The sequence below is a fragment of the Parasteatoda tepidariorum genome, chromosome 6 (assembly GCF_982258835.1).
Source record: "Parasteatoda tepidariorum strain Cologne lab strain chromosome 6, Ptep-v5.0, whole genome shotgun sequence".
NCBI lineage: Eukaryota > Metazoa > Arthropoda > Arachnida > Araneae > Theridiidae > Parasteatoda > Parasteatoda tepidariorum.
In genome coordinates this window covers 116,070,289-116,083,620 of record NC_141760.1, presented here as the reverse complement: position 1 = coordinate 116,083,620, position 13,332 = coordinate 116,070,289, and positions in this window count along the sequence as shown.

The window sequence follows — 13,332 nt, the reverse complement described above, 5'->3', positions numbered from 1 at the left end:
GAAAATTCAGGCTCATTTTGAAGATTGAATATTTGGGGAAAAAATGTTTTTAAATGAAATATTTTATATTATCTGACCTTAATACGCAAAACTTAATTTTTAAAGATTTTATATTTATCACTTTCAAAAGTAGTGTACTTGTATTTTTATTTACTAATATCGTAATCTGAAAATAGTTTAAGAGGATTTAATTTTGAAAAGTGAAATAAGTATTGTTATTTTATCGGGAATTGTAATTTGAGAAACTAGTTAATAATTCTTAAGATTAGGAAGAAAAGGTATAAGACTCAGTATTTTTTTTCAATATGGTATTCATGAAATCGAAATTATTTTTATTTACTTTGGAATATTTTATTTCTTTCGCATTGCTTGTGAAACATCGATACAATATTTAATATTTAATTTTATATTTGATAAGAAACTACCAAAACGGCGAGTAATAAAATGAATGTAAGTATTTTGGAAAACCAATTGTTACAGTAAGTATGTGGTTTTGATGAAGGTATTTTAAACTGGTATCAGCAACACTGTTACACTACTAAATGCTTTGACTTTTAATAAACACTAACATTAATACTAATAATCTAAACATCGAGAAGTATTTAGAAGTGCCAGTAAAGTTGCATATCAGGGATCTACAACTATCAGAAATATCGGGCGTCTGGTCTCTATTGTTTCTAAAAAAACTACAGCTGGCCGAGAATGTTACACCAAAGCAAAACGCGTTTATGCTATTTTATATTTGAAAGCATTCTTGGCTCTTAAAAATCGATTTTGATTCCTAGAAATTTTGTATTTTTGTAGATCCCAGGATATGAAACTAGTAAATTTAACTTGCGAAGAATATATGTTATGAAATGTTGTTACTATGTATCAAATATAAAATGATCTATGCAGTCCATGTAAGTAGTGCAAATGTTTATTTTACAGTAAGTACTTTTTTAGATGCCAATCAAGCAATGCAAAAGGAATACTTATTCTAATGATGTAGTTTGTTAAAGTAACGAAATGTTTTAATATAAAACTTGATAAAATCTAATGTAATATGACTGAAGGGGTGAATATTGTTTTGGAAGTTTTCAGATTATGAGAAATATTGATCGGAGTAATTTTTTATAAATGGAATAAAACATGGTATGAAATAGCCCGGGAATTTCATCTTATGTTTAATTCCAGAAAATAAAATTTTCTCCATAAATTTAATTTTTACTTTGATTATATAATGATTAAATTTTATAATTTTGGTTAAAAGTAACTAAATTATTTAATTTTTCGAATATTCAGTCTAGTTCCGTTTCTAGATGTTAATTTTAATGATTTTTTAACAAATTAAAGAATTTACCCCTTACTGATTTTACTTTAGAATTTGATTATTTCAATTTATTTTTCACGATTTTATAGCTTTAATCTAGCTTATAACAAACTAGTTCCCAACGAAGCAAAATTACGTACTTGAAATCTGCTAGTTCATTTAATTCATCTACACAATAATCGAGATTTTAAATTAAATATAGCAAATGTATCTAAACAAGTTGAACCAAATTTTAAAATCCGATGTCCGTTTATGAAGTAAAATAAGGAGGAATTTTTAATATTGTGTTATAGGGGATTTTCAATCTGAGATCTGCAACATAGAGTTCGTTGAAAATATTACATTTATAACTTTTAACTAAACGCAAACCTTGTCCAACTTGAACCTTAGTCTGCAAAAGAATTTTTTGAAGCTAATTTTAGTTATTTTGAAATCTAAAATATTTAAGACAATCAAAATAGTTCTATTTTAATTCGGTAAAAAGATTATTATAATATCATAAAGTAGTAACAGTTAGTGACAAAAATTTCGAATACATTACTTTACACATTTCACCCTTATTTAAAATATGCTTTAAATTTTACCCAAATATAAATTTGTTAAGATTGGAATTTTGTCTAATATTGTAAATTCGTAACAGGTTTCAAAATGAACTCTCCTTACAAACTTCAGTTATCACATCAAGTATCTTTTGTCTAGATGTATGGATTAATTAAATGGTACTTAAATGTACGGCACAATAAAAGTATAAAGAGCGATTTTTTGCTCAAAATTTCTACTTTGTATCTCGTAATTTAAATTTGAGGGAAATCTTAAATTATCAAATACAACAAAGTTGAAATTCCTAAATTTTGTTCCATTTAAATTTTTATGCTTATTTGTTTGTTCTCAGTCAAAATCTGTGTTAAATTATTTAAAAAAAATTTATGGAATTTTTTTTTGAAATATCGTGCTTCCTTAACGAGACGAACTTCAGAAGTGAGTTTTCTAATTTAAATTAAGAAATACAGAAATCCGTTAGATATCTGCAGTACATTTTATCCCAACTTTTTATATAACTACTTTCAAATCTTAAGCCCATATTCAAAATACTTAAGTTATAAGTATACTTTGTAAGGATGTTACAAACTTAAATTTAAGATACATTTTTCCCCTTTGTAGCAAAGGTGACAATTCGGTAATAACACATTTGCTCTCGGAATTCTGAGAATTCTGAAACAATGAGGATACGTTCAAATATAATAATAAAAATAAAATGAAGGTTTTCAGATTTCTAATTTCCCGTTGATAAGCAAGCCCAGTTTTTGCAATAAAATTTTTAAAGTCACTCTATATGACTAAGTATTTACACAATTTTAAATATATCCTAACTTTTACTGTACGATCAGGTTCCTAATAGGATACTGGCAAATATAACAGTTTGAATAATACTCTAGAAATGCGACGGGGAAATAATTGCGAACCCTAAGTTGCGGATAATTAAAAGTATTTTATTTTAATTTAAGGTATGTGCGGAATGCTTACCGATAAGAACAGCACTACCGTTCCAGACAGAGGTAAATTAAAAATTTTATAAATAAAAAATTAACTGCGTATATTAAGTTCTATTGGCAATATATCCATTCCTCACCGTTTTTTATTACATAAAAAACCTTAAATGTTCCATTATTTAAATTAAAGACTAACTGAAACTAGTTTAGACTTACCGTCATTTTTAAAGTCCCTTTATAATGTTTCTTTGACATCTAATATTGCATTAAATAGTAAGACTAACTATTAAAATTGTATAAATCACAATTTTGCGGATTTTTATCGAATTTAAACTAAACGGACTTCATGCTTTAATTTGTTCTCAAATTGTATTTTCATTTTATACAATGTATTGAAAACGCAGCCGAAATTTCACGTATTCATAACATAGACATTAAAATGCCGAAATTCATGATGAGACTGCATTTAAATAAAAAATTTTAGAATATATTCAGCTCAATAAAAGTAAAATATTTTTCTTTTAAATATTAGATATTAAAATGCCAAAGTTCATGAACAGACGGCATTAAAAGAAGCAAAATTTTTAATCACATATTCAGCGTAATAAAGTAAATTTTTTGTAACAAAATATTAGATTCGAAAATTTCCTGTAACAATTTACAAGAGTGTAATATGAATAATGAACGTTTTAAAAATTTTGAAATTTAATTCATTAAAATGCTGCTTTGAACTGGCATTCGACGGATGCTTTTTGTGCATTACGGGGACATCGATCTGCAACAGGAAAGTGTGCAGGTGTGGATCGGAAGTTTCGTAACGTCTGGGGGAGTGTTGGGCATGAAGTGGAGGTGGTAGACGGCCGTTCTGCTTTCTCTTCGTGTTTCACACTCATTCAGCCGTTTCGGAACTTTTCGATTTGTGCCTGCAAGTTTCTGCTGTGGAACAATGTCGTTGTACTGTGTCGAAAGTTTAACGTTAAATCTCAGTGATTGCAGCCTTTTCGATAGTAGAATATAAATTTAAGCTTATTCATTAATGCACACTGAGCAGTAATTTAGAATAACAAAATTGTGACAGCAAACAATATAAAATATAAGTTTATTTAAATCTGGAAAAAAATTTTGTACAAAATTACATTGTGCTGGATGCAGTTTAGATAACTTTTTCCAAATTAAAACCTGTATTTTGCAACTTTCGTATATTTTAAAGGCTTTTTTTTAAAAAAAATTCTTAATTCAGTACTATAATTCATAGTTTAGTTTTCTTTTTGAAGCAAATTTGTTGTAATTGTTTTTATATTTTACGCATCTGTACTAGAACAAAACTGTTGGTATGCCATAATGTAACAAAATCTGTTAACTGCTATTAAGTTAAAAATAAGGATTCAAACAAACCATGACGAAAAGTTTAATCAAAATCATTTAATAAAAATAGGAGAAAGGGTTAACATTGAAGTTGTGGAAAAGTTTTATACTAGTTTCTTTACGAAAATTGCAGTTGGCAAATTTTGCATCCAGTTCTTTATTGTAAGACCAAAAAGATGTTGCATATTGTTGTATTTTGAAATTGCAGCATTAAATGTAATTGTATATTTGGCTTAAACCTAAAAATTAATGTATATTTTATGAATTTAGAATTTAATAAAATTTATTACTAAAGCGTAATGTTGTTTTTAGTTTTTGTCACTAAGAAATTTATCCTTCTTTAAATATAGTGTTCTGATTTATTGTCTTTTGCGTACACAAGTGATTGCTAGATGTCTTACTTTAATATTTTCAGAGAGAGCAAATATTAAATTTTAGCACTTGACTTGAATAAATTTAAGTGCATTTCTCTTAAGCTACTCTGATATTTTGACATAAGTGGAGAAATAAATGTTTTTATTTTTATTTTGTAGACCTAGAATAATTAATCAGAGTATAGTGTTAAGATAGTAGCATGACTTATTCAATCCCCAAAGCATAGCATAAATGAGTTTAGAGAAAATTAATTTTAAAAAGCATAGGAAATTCAATGAACAGTTATTCTGTTAATGAACTCTAAAAACTTTTGATTCAAAATTAAAATGCAATTATATTTAAAGTTTAAGTGAAGTAAAATTTTTGACTGAAGAAATATTAAAGGAAAATTTATTCATTTTGAAAGGAAGTGTTAATTCATAGTTAAAAAAAGTTCGCATAAATTACTAACTAATGAAACATAAAATTTTATATCTGATTATGAACTATATTATTGAGAATCAGGTGGGTAATATTCTGAAACTTGAAAATTTCAGAAAGTAAAGAAACATCGGAAACCATGGTTAATCAAAAACCACTTTATTTACAGGTTTATTAGTCCTTTGATAGTCTCGTGATTGATTTCTTAGCTCAGCAATCAATGAACGCAAAGTTGCACATTTTCGTATTAAAAATCTCCAAAATGAAATATTAAAAGTTGTTCCTTATTTAAGTTTGTAAACAGATCTCCGAATTTAAAATTTGTTTAAACTTGTCAGACATATTTACTATATTGAATTTAAAATTTTAATTTTTAAATCTTGTATTATGTGCTTATAAATTTAAAAAAAAAAAATGGCTGGTTCTAAAATTTTGAATGCACAATTGTACTTAAATAGGCTTAGTTTTGAATGTGTTATTAACCAGATTAGAGCTATTTGAAATCATGAAAAATATGGAATTAACCAATTACTAAAGACAAATCTTTAAAGGAGGAATTTTTGTATACAATCTCTAAAATTTGCTTCTAGTAACTAAACTGTGTATGGGAAAAACTTGTTTTACTAAAAAAAAATCAGGAGTATTATACAATAAAATGAATAAGACATAACTAAAAAATTTGTATTTAATAAAACTGATAGTTATAAAAATATTCAAATCATTTATTCAATTTACTGCATAAAATCAAAAGACATGAGCATTTGAAATAACAAATTTATATCTATAGGAAAGAAAACTTGCTACACGAGTTTAATACACACAGAAATTAAAAATGTATATATCTGCGACGTGAATATTAACTTTTATTGCAAAAATGTAAAATCGTGTTTATTGCTGCACAAATTATATCCGCAATTCTCAATTTCAAAGCAAAGATTAAATTTACAAAAAAAAGTTTACTATCTGGAATTGAACACAAGATGAAATTCCCGGGAAATTTCCGCACATGTTTTCTTCCATTCAGGAAAAATTACTTCGATAAAAATTCTATACTGATAATCGGAAAGTTTCCCAAAAAAATCATCCCTGGTTCAATAGAATAAAAACAATAATAAAAAGGCCGCGTAATGGCTCAAATTTCAATCCAGGGTCCATCATACCCATAATCAATAAAGTATCTTTTTCTTATCATTTATTTTAATATTCATTCAATTCAGTAAGAATCGTTATGTTTCGAGTAATTGTTTTGAATGGTTTTGAATCGCTGAGGAGTTGTGTGAATTAAAGAACTTTCAGAAATTATTTATTAAAATAGTTTTGCTTCAGTTGTTTTTATATAACGAAGTGTATCTTTTGATCACCCAAAAGTAATTGTATCCTTTTAAAATTATATTTTCTGTAATTTTGTTTCAATAGTTTTAAGTGATGAAATCGTTTTTTTATTTTTTTACAAACCTTCAATCATGTATAAAAGTGTCTACAAGCAATAATTTGCTTTTAATAATTGCATGGGAATAATTAAACTGACTCATTATTCATGAAAAAAAGACATTTTCAGATATTTTTCCAAATTACTAATTGATTATTTTCAATCTGGCATTGTCACACTTAGCTGGGAAAATTTTGCTGATTAGAGGCTTTGATTGAAAATAAATGCATCACTTTAAACAACATATTAAGAGAAGGGTTCTTAATTTCTATCATATGATCCCTGATCTAAAAAATTCGATTACCTGCAAAATAACAATCTTGTTATGTCTAATTTATTAAGAAAAGAGATCTCTTGAATTAAAGGTTCCCTAAAGCGAAGGTTTCGTCTACCGCCAACGAAAGGAGGGAAGTGTTTTAAACAACATATTAAGAGAAGGGTTCTTAATTTCTATCATATGATTCCTGATCTAAAAAATTCGATTACCTGCAAAAAACAATCTTGTTGTGTCTAATTTATTAAGAAAAGAGATCTCTTGAATTAAAGGTTCCCTAAAGCGAAGGTTTCGTCTACCGCCAACGAAAGGAGGGAAGTGTTTTAAACAACATATTAAGAGAAGGGTTCTTAATTTCTATCATATAATCCCTGATCTAAAAAATTCGATTACCTGCAAAATAACAATCTTGTTGTGTCTAATTTATTAAGAAAAGAGATCTCTTGAATTAAAGGTTCCCTAAAGCGAAGGTTTCGTCTACCGCCAACGAAAGGAGGGAAGTGTTTTAAACAACATATTAAGAGAAGGGTTCTTAATTTCTATCATATAATCCCTGATCTAAAAAATTCGATTACCTGCAAAAAACAATCTTGTTGTGTCTAATTTATTAAGAAAAGAGATCTCTTGAATTAAAGGTTCCCTAAAGCGAAGGTTTCGTCTACCGCCAACAAAAGGAGGGAAGTGTTTTAAACAACATATTAAGAGAAGGGTTCTTAATTTCTATCACATGATTCCTGATCTAAAAAATTCGATTACCTGCAAAAAACAATCTTGTTGTGTCTAATTTATTAAGAAAAGAGATCTCTTGAATTAAAGGTTCCCTCCAAACTAGTTTGAATTAGTTCCCATAAAATTAGAAAATGTATATTTTGCACCTAATATGCGTAGAAATTTAATAAGCGGTTCGAATATGGATTTAGCAGGGATTACGGTAAAATGGGGTAACAACAAAATGACTGTATTTGGTAAAAACCATAATTATTTATTTACTGTACCTAGAATTGATAAATTGTATATACTTAAAGGCTATGTTGAAAAAGTGGTACAAACTAAAGAATTAGCATTTAGTACAGGTCTAGATAGGAAATTGGTTCATAGACGATTTTGCCACTTAAATATCACAATGCTAAATCATATGAGTCAAAACAATGTTGCGAATGGTTTAGATAATTTGTGTGGTAAATTTGATGCTTGTAATACTTGTAAAATAACTAAATCGACTAGAACTAATTTTAAAGTCAATCATGGTATAATGACTAAAACTGTATTAGAGAAAGTACATATGGATGTTTGGGGTAAAAGTCCAGTAAATTCAGTTGGCGGAGCTGAATATTTCGTATGTGTAATAGATGATTTTTCTCGTTATGTTGAAATTTTTACTATAAATCATGAACATGAAGTTTTTAATTGCTTTAAACTGCATTTAGCAAAATATGAAAGACAGTTAAATGTTAAACTTAAATCTGTAAGATGTGATAATGGCATGGAATTTTGTAATGAAAAATTTCAAGATTTTTTTAGTGAATTAGGTATACGTATGGAGAGAACTTCAGTATACACTCCAGAACAAAATGGGGTAGCCGAATCATATAACAGAGTAGTTGCAGAGGGAATACGCTCAATGTTAGCCGATAGTGGTTTAAAAGGTAGATTTTGGGCAGAAGCACTGCATTGTTTTGTTCACGTGAAGAATCGTAGTGAATACAAACTACTGGAGGTAAAACACCGTTTGAAATTTTCTATGGTTATAAACCGTCAGTTAAACATTTCAAAGTATTTGGATCTTTAGCGTATGCTCATATCCCTAAAGTTCAGAGAAACAAACTACAACCAAATGCAAAAGTAGGAATTGTAACTGGATATGCAGTCAATACTAAAGGTTATAGAATTTACTAGCCTAAAGATAGGAAAACTATAGAAACTATACACGTAAAAACTGATGAAGGCAAAAACGGAGTTGAAACACTATATGGTAAACCTAGTAATGAAAACTTTTTATTCATAAATCTGAATTCAGATATCAATTTTGAGGATAATAATGAAAATGAGATAGATAAGGTTCATGCTAAATCTCCTGATTTAAAATTAAAACCTTCAAAAATAACAGAATGGACTAGAGTTGAGAGACCGCGTAATAAAAGTAGCAGAATAGATGTTTACTATTACCCTCCAGGCGATAAAACTAGATTGAGATCAAACAACCAAGCTAAAGAATATTGCGATAAAAACCAAATTGAGTATGATCATTCTAAATTTAATTTTAAAGCTTTAAGCAAAACTCAAAATTTAACTTCTTCCCGTAGTGACACTGATAGCGAAAGTGAAGATTCGCCATCTAATTCTTTTGTAGATAATCAGATAAGTGATATATTTGAAAGTGAGGTATATAATGAAGAAATACCGAAAAACTTTTCTGATGCACAAAAACTACCAGAAAGAAATCAGTGGAATAAGGCAATGGAAAAAGAGTTAAATATTATGAACGAAAGAAAGGTATGGGAAATAGTTGATAAACCTCCCAATGCTAAAGTAATAGGAAATAGGTGGGTTTATGCAGTAAAAAGAGATGAAAACAATAATGTTAAACAATACAAAGCTAGACTTGTAGCACAAGGTTTTAGACAACAGCATGGTATAGACTTTCTGGATGTATTTTCACCAGTTGTGAATTCTTCTGTTATTAGATTACTATTTATTATTCTTGTATCTATGTTATGTTGGAAATATGCACAGCTAGATGTGAAAGCTGCATATTTGTATGTAAATTTTAGTGAGGTAATTTTTATGAAACAACCTCCAGGTTTTGAAATTGTAGATGAAACGAATAAAGTATGTTTACTTAAAAAGTCGATATATGGACTTAAACAATCAGGTAGAGAATGGAATGCTGAGTTAGAAACTATATTAAAATCGATTGGTTTCGAAAAATTCAAATGTTGTAATTGTGTGTATAAAATGAATAACATTATTTTATTAGTATACGTTGATGACATGATGTTATTTTGTAAGACTAAAACTATTTTAGATGAAACTATTAAATTGATTAACAGTAAACTTGATATTCAACATTTAGGAAAAGTCAAATATTTGTTAGGCATTAACTTTGAGAACAAAAACGGTAATTTGTATTTACATCAAAAAACTTATATTGAAAAATTATGTAAACGATTTAATGAATTACCTAAAACTCATGTTAGGTTACCAATTAAAGTAGGTTTTAAATTGCCAAATAAAGTAAATGAAATTGCTGAAAATAAAATAACGAAGAAATTTCCTTATTGTACATTGATAGGATGCTTATCTTTTATAGCAAATCGTAGCAGACCAGATATTTCATATGCTGTTAACGTTATGTCACAATTCTCAAATTGCTATAATTAACAATTTACCAACATTGGACTGTAGTTGTAGATTTAATGAATTATGTAATAAATACTAAAGATCATAAACTTTGCTTATCAAATCCTAATAATTCTTCTTTAATAGCTTATTCAGACGCAAATTGGGGTTGTCATTTAACAAACAGATTTTCTACATCAGGTTATTTTAATATGCTTAGCAGGTATTCCTTTTAGTTGGAAATGTAGCAAACAAAAATATATTGCATTAAGTAGCATGGAATCAGAATTTATAGCTTTAACAGATACGGTAAAAGAACTTTTATGGTTTACAAACATATGTAATGAGTTAAGCATAATATCAAAAATTGAAAAACATGTTTTGTATTGTGATAATCAATCTGCAATTTACTATTGTAAAAATAATGTTGAAAATTTAAAGACGAAGCATATTGATATTAGATTTCATTTTGTGAGAAATTTGTTTAATGAGGGAAAATTCGAAATTAAGCATATTAAAAGTAAAAGTAATTTGGCTGATTTTTTGACTAAAGCTTTAACTAAGACTGAATTAAATAAAATTAAAGGAATTTATTTTGAAATGCTCGATGGGGCCGAATGTCAGACTATGAATTTCAATAAACAAGGTTCGAGTAAGAATTAAAGATCACGAGTTCGAAAAACCTCTGAAAGAGGGAGTTCGAACATTTAAAAATAATTTAACGACAGAATTTGCATTGTATTAATTTTGAGTGTGTAAGTACCCTCATTATGCAACTGTTATTTTGTATATATATAAGAAATCAAGATTGGATTTGGAGTTTTGTTTCTTTTGATTTTCATGACTGTATGTATTGAATTCGTTACCTCATGTTGTGGAGAGGATTGTTTTTCTTTTATGATGTTCAGTTATGATTTTTCTTGCTTAATAAAATTTCTGATTAGTTCAAAGATGACGTTTTCACTATGCTTGCTAAGCATTTTCCACAACTCTGCCAGCACCAAAGCATCGCGCATCCCAATAAATCTTGGAGCATCACTAACCCCAATGGATCCCAAAGCATCGCGTATCCGAATGAATCTTGGAGCATCACTGGCATCACATTTAATCTACATTTGAAAATTATTATCGAGATATTTATCAAACCAGATTTAATTAAAAATACTTTTAATGAGTGGGAACTATCCATTGTAGTCAGTAAACAGATAGCATTTCAATTCTACTCTAGTATTTGGCCAGCGATATTTATAAATGTGCGAGCGAAAAAAATATTATTATTAAATGTTTAGATGATTAATAAGTTTAAATTGATTGTAACTATTACCGGTCATCAATAATTAAAATAGTAGGCGGATATTTGATGATTAATATGATTTTGCAAATAGAAAATGTTTTAGGCCTTATTAGGAAATGCCAACGCTATATTTAACGTTATTTATTTCGAGACTTGTTTTAATAGATGCTGCTAATTATCATTTTGCCCATGGTAATAATATTATGCTGGATAATTTAAAGTTTATAACTATTAAGGTTGATATTTAAATATGCAATTTTAAGGATTTTAGAAAAATTAACATTTATTTAAAAATAGAATTATGATTTGCCCAGTTATCACGGATTTGCCCGAATTGGATTTGCGCATATTAAAAATATAAATTTGGTAAACAACGAAGTTTTAGTAAATTTATTAATAATAATAACATACAATTAACTTAATGATTTTATAAAGAACATTAGTTGGATATCCATTGTTGTTTTTGTTTTTTATCAAATTTTTAAAGAGTTTGTCTATTTGTCTTTTAGATAAATAACCATTACAACATATTCTTTTAATTCTATTTATTCTGTTAAGCATGGTATTTAAATAAATGTTTTTAGAAACATTAGAATTCCAAGTAATTAGTTTATTTATATTGAAATTGAAACCATTTCTTTTATCGCTTAAATCAACAAATACAGATATTTTCTTCTTTTTTAATAACTAAATCCAAAAAATTAAAATTAATATTGCCATCATGATAACGAAGCAAAATTAATTCCTTGGGGTAAATATTATTTAACAAAATTATATAATCTTGTAGGTTAAAGTAAATTATCAATAAATCTAAAAACAAATTTAATATTAAGAGTATAATTTAAAAAAAAATTAAGTTAAGAGAGTTGAAAAATTAGGTCTTTGTGGTATTTCATCAATTTGAATAAAGATATATTTTCCTTTATAAAGATAATTATTAAAAGGAAGAAATTAATTGGAATTTTCCAATAATTAAAATAGTAATCAAGACTATTTTTAAAATCAAAGTAATTACTCAAAAGAACATCTTTTAGTTTAGAAAGAGAAATGCTATTGAAGAGATCCTGGAAATCAAAAGTCGCAAAAGAATTATTTATATTTTGTTTAACAAATTCTAAAATCGGTTGATTATTAGAGATAATCCAAGAAAAACCTTCTTTAATAATATTGCTAATAATTTTATTTAAGTAGTTAGAGAAAATGGTGCCAGGATCAGTTAGGTAAGTACCCATTTGTGATTCCTCTAAATTTTATAGAAATTTTATGAAATTTTGGTCTGATAATTAGGTAAGGAAATTGTATATCGCTAATTTTAATTTGAAACCTCTTATATAAAGAAGCTAATTTTTTTTAATGATATTATTATTTAATTTAATAAGCTTAACATTTCTACTACTTTTAACTGCTCATTTAAAAGTTCAACATAGAATTTTTTTTACAGTAGTTTGCATAATTATTGTTAGCTTTGTCTATGAAAGTAATTACAAAGTTTTTTTTGTAGTTTCTTAATTGATCGATCAATTTTAGAAAAAATTGTTGAATTGTTACTGTTATTTTAATTTTCCGTTATTTTAGTTTTTAAAGCAATAATAAACAGCCCATTTCCATTCTGTTAACATACCTAAAGATAAAGAGAATCTATTTGATATAGTTAAATAAAAATTATTGAGATCATTAAGAGAATATTTTAGAATTTTATTAATTGATATATATATATATATATATATATATATATATATATATATATATATATATATATATATATATATATATATATATATATATATATATACACAAAAAGGACAAAAAGAAAAAAAAAAGAAAATTAAGAAAAACAATAAGTTTTATTTACTGCGCATAAGCTGCAATTTAATAGAACTCATAAAATAAGTTCAAAATATAGAGAAAACAAGGAAAAAATTACGGGCAATGAAAAAAGGGGAAAAGAAAAATAATACTAAGAAAATAACAAAAAAAATCAATAATTCATTATTTTTATTATTATTTTTCTTTTTCCATTTTTTCATTGTTCGG